Source organism: Camelina sativa, chromosome 17 (genome assembly GCF_000633955.1).
Source record: "Camelina sativa cultivar DH55 chromosome 17, Cs, whole genome shotgun sequence".
NCBI lineage: Eukaryota > Viridiplantae > Streptophyta > Magnoliopsida > Brassicales > Brassicaceae > Camelina > Camelina sativa.
Genome location: NC_025701.1, coordinates 10,839,133 through 10,844,304, shown reverse-complemented (window position 1 = coordinate 10,844,304; position 5,172 = coordinate 10,839,133).

The window sequence follows — 5,172 nt, the reverse complement described above, 5'->3', positions numbered from 1 at the left end:
AAAAAAAAAAAAAAAAAAAAAAAAGTAGCCAGTTCAGCAACAGATTTGCTGGTTAGTTGGACGACACTGTGGGAGAGGAGAAGCATACACAAACCTTCCTGAATAAGGCTTTCAAGAGAATCATAGGGACGCGGTTGAACAAGGTGGCATCCCATCGCATGCAAGTATTCAGAAGGAATACCACGAAAGATTTTTGGATCGGATATGACCATGATATTAGCTGGAGCTCGATTTTTTTCGAAAAATGCAAAAATAACATCCATAGTGTCTTCATAACCTGAACCTGTTTCAAAAGAAATCATGAATTTGAGAGGATATATATTAATTTATATACTGCAGCGAAGGAAAGGAGGTACAAGGAGGATGAGAACATACCGTAGGGGACGTTAGTAAGAGAGATTCCACTGGAATAGACTCCTCTAAGGATGTCATTAGGGACGTCTGTTAGTACGCCAAAAGCATTCATGGTGAGAGGACCAGAGTAGCCATGTTTCTCCAAAAACCGTTTAATACACGGACGGACGTAAAGAGGATCAACGCCATGGGGAACCGGACACAGAGTGATGTCCCAAAACACCGATGTTTCAGCAGTTGCCTGCTTCCCCGCAGCCTTCTTCATCATTCAAAACCTAACGAAAAATCAAATTTTTAAATTTGAGAAAGCAAATCGCAGTAAGGACTTTTAATCTAGAGCTAAAACCAAACACATCAGATAAACATCCGGAGAGAGAGAGAGGAGGAACAAGGCCGTAATCGTTCCGAAGAAAGAGTGAAATAAGGAGCGAGAAACTGACCTGAGAGATGGGCAAGCAGGGTTTGGGGCTGGAACTCGATATTGAATAGAGTTTCGAAAAGCACTAATTGTAGCGAACAAAAGTACCAACCCCGCGTTGGCGTCCGTGTCATATATAGGGTTTAGAATGGGCCTCCTGTTAATGTGCCTATCGTTTTGTCTTGTGCACCAATCCTCTTTGGCGGTGCCAAATTTCTGTAATAAAGCAGAGAAATAAAAAAATTTAAGATAACGCAGCACAAAACAACTAATATGGTTTCGATATTCAGGTTGTGTTATTGCATTCACAGCAGATAAATACATTTAAACTACAAAGACAACGAATAAGAAAGAGCAGTACCATTGTAGGAATACGACTATTCTCTGTGTATTCTTCACTTCTCAAGTTCACAAAATCTATCCATTGGTCATAAATAGGCATCTTTGCTGTCTCCAAGTGTTTGGATTGGTCAGGGTTCCTGAAAACACCAACAAAATAAACCAGTTAACATCAACAAACTATAACGTATTAGACTTAATTAAATTCAGTTAACACAAACTAAACTAAACTAAAAGAATAGTGAAACAAGTTATTGAAACGACAAAAGAATAGTCTTTCGTGTGACTTTATTGTCAACAATAATACAAACAAGTTAGAATAGTGTTTGATAGCTAATCAAGTTATTGAAACTAATAAATTTCAAAATACGTAGGGAAAGATACCTTTCACTCATGGCTACAATTGTTTATGAAAAAAATAGTAGCTCATAATTATTTTTCTGAAGATAAATCATGATAAGCAAAATATATATAGGAATCTAATATTAGTTTCAATTTTAATCAATAAAAATATAAATTATTACGAAAGAGTTTTAAATTGAGCTGATTTTGTGTATTTAAATATCTTTTATTCTTAACAAATAATGCAAATTTAGAAAATACAGTTTAGGAGTTTAGTAGATTCTGTAAACTAAATATTGAACATTAATTAGTGTCCAAAATTTGCAAAGGAAAAAATATAACAATTTGTTTGTAAACTCTTCTCCTCCAGTTTGGGCAACCAACTTTGGAGTCATCTTTTAATTTAATTTAATGTTTGGTTGAAAAAAAACAATTTGTTTTTTGCATTTTTTCAAATATATATATATATATATAATTAAAAACAAAAATATAGTTGAAAAAACAGATTTTTTTAACTCACAATATTTGATTTTAGATTATCTAAATAATAATTTTTATTTCTACGATTGCTTTGTTAAATAAATATACTTATATTTTAAAGCCAAAAATATTAATTCAAACATGCAAATTAAATAAATATAATTAAATTTTTTTTAAAAACAAATTTTGTTTGGGTCTGGGTTTCGCTCGGCCAACCACTAGAATAAATTTGATTCTCTCATAAAGGTTGAGGTTCTGAAGGTAACTGAAACAACCCGACCCCTTTTTTTTTTTTCTTTTTAATAATTAAATACAAGATATAATTAAGTATCCCATACTACTTAATTAAACAAACCAACCCACACACGGTAACCAACCAATAATAAACCAACATCCAATTACATGCACAGCGGAAACATATCAATAATACAAAACCAATACAATAACACTTCTATCCATTCTATCCAGCAACCTAACATATCTCTATCCAAGGTTCCATCCTAAACAATATAACAAAGACCAACAACACACAAACGAGACCCTAGTTCATCCTCCTCCTCATCGCCATGATTCCACGTCACATACCTGCACACCACAAACAACAATTGAGATGCGTAAGTATTATCATAAATACTTAGTGAGGCCGTCCTCCCATCTACTGGGTTATACACACAAGCATATGAGACCCTCAAGTTTAAGCAAAACAAACAACACACAACAATACATCAAACCAGGAAATCAAGTCTCGACTGAGACCAGTGTCGACCGATGCCTCACGGTGTCGATCGATGCTACAAACAATGGTGTCGACCGATGCTAAACAGTGTCGACCGATGCCACTCCAAATGGTGTCGACCGATGCTTCCTAGTGTCGATCGATGCCTCCTCTGCAGACACGATCTGCGCGAAACCGAACATCGAACTCTCCTTCCCAATCATCTCGAATCCGTCTCAAACTCACCCAATTACCTCAGAAATCACTGGGAATCACAAAAGCAACGAACCCAAGCAACAAAACAACACAAACAGCAAAGAAAACACACAAACAAGAGAGATCTCATGCTTAGATCAACCATGGTCAAGCACTCACCTCAAGAACAGGAAGATTGGATTGAGAAACGTGGAAAACAACACCTCCAGAAGCTCCCCCTTCGTTTCCAGCAACAGCTAACCCTCCTACAGCCTCAGATCTCTCCAAAAACCCCAAGAACAAACCCAGAAAGTCACAGAAACGTTTTCTCTCTTTTCTCTCTTTCTCTTTCTCTCAAAAGCGGCGACTACCAACAAAATAACACGACCTAGGGTCGTTTTCCCCTTTTACACACGATTTAGGAATTTTAATTGAATCAAACCGAACCAATCGACAATTAAATCAAACCCGACCAAACCGGAAAAACATGGTGTCGATCGATGCCACCAAGGGTGTCGATCGACACCCACACCAAATTTACAAAAATTGGTTCGCGGATGTTACAATTCTCCCCCACCAATAAGGATTCGTCCTCGAATCCCGCAAAACCGTCCAACTGTCAAAGACCTCCGTGCCACCGTCAACACGGCCCGCACGTCCCCGACCGGACTAAATACCGTCAGCCAAGGTTTCCCGTGCACTGTCGCAACAGCCCGCACACCTCCGACTGAACCACGAGGTCTCCCTCTAGTCAATATACTCACATCAAAGACACTATTTGCTCACAACTCAGTGCTTCCCCCGTCCGTGGTCGCAACCAACGAATCATGCCGGCTCGCTATCAGGCCAACCGCCTTAAGCTACGGCATCCAGGAAGTCACTCACACACACACTCCCCCCGCTCTCAGGTCGCAACCTTCGAGTCATACCGGCTCACTGCCAGGCCACAGCCTACAGCTACGGTATCCAGGGAGTCTCACACGCCCACTCCCCCCGCTCTCGGGTCGCAACCCTCGAGACATACCGGCTCACTGCCGAGCCACGGCTCACAGCTACGGTATCCAGGGAGTCTCAAAATCCCGCTCTAAGGTCGTCACCCTAAAGCGCGCTCACGGATCGTCATCCGAAGCAAACATACCACTCCCACTCTCTGGCCACAAAGTCCATTGAGCTATCGGTATCACATGAGTTGGGCTCACACTATCCTGAGCAAATAAGTCCGATGTCAACGAGTATCTCCCGACTAGATCTACCTCAACACTTTCCATTTCTGGAAACTTCTATTTTTAGAAACTTTCCATTTATAGCAACCTTCTATTTATGGAAACTTTCCATTTATAGACTCCCGTGCTATTTCCTTTCCAGTGATTTTTCACAAATCCCAAAACCAAAGAACTCCAACTTTTATTAGAACCTCAAATGCAATAATCGTTTACAACTCCAAATGAAAATACATAATGAAAGAAAGAATACATAAGCTAAAACTAAGCGCCGGAATGGACACCCGGTCCTCCCTTCGGCTGCGCTGCAACCTCCATCATCTGCCTCCTCTTAGGACAGAAAGGCCTGATATGCCCTTCCTCCCCGCAATGATAACACACTCGACGGTACTCCTGCGAATCACCTCCCCTGGCCCCGCTTGCCGACACGTGATCCATGCTCCCGCTCCCATAACCTCTCTGGCCACCTTGGTTCGCCACTGTCGTCTCTTCCCGCTTCCTTTTACGCCTTTGCTCCAACTGCCTATCCTTGTTTGGAATGCTCTGCTCCAATGTCTCCTCTGAACGAACCGCTGGACTGACCACCACTAACTGTGACCTCAAGTCATCCTCTATCCCAGCTGCAACCTCAACCAGCTCCGCCCTCGTGGCATAGCTCCTCACTCTGCACCGTGTCCTCAAATCATCTCGCAAAGCCAGCAAGAACCTCCGCACCTGAGCCGACTCTGGCTCCCAAGCCCGTCCTGCATACCCTACAAGCCGACTGAACTCTGCATCCAGTTCCCGCACTGTACGCTCCCCCTGAGTCAAACCCAAGAACCGTGCCTCCATACGATCAAGAGCTTCCTGAGGAAATACTTGGAGTTAAACTCCCCCACAAAATCTCCCCAAGACATACCCCGCTGCACCCTCCGTGCTGTCACCGACCTCCACCACACACGAGCATCTCCTGACAAGTAAAACACTGCCAGATCCACCCTGTACTGGTCGGGACACCTAAGCGAAAGGAAAATATCCTCCATCCGCTCTCTCCACTCATCCGCTACACTCGGATCGGTACTTCCTGAGAAATACCCTGCTCCCACATGCCGCAGCTGCTCCATCATCCG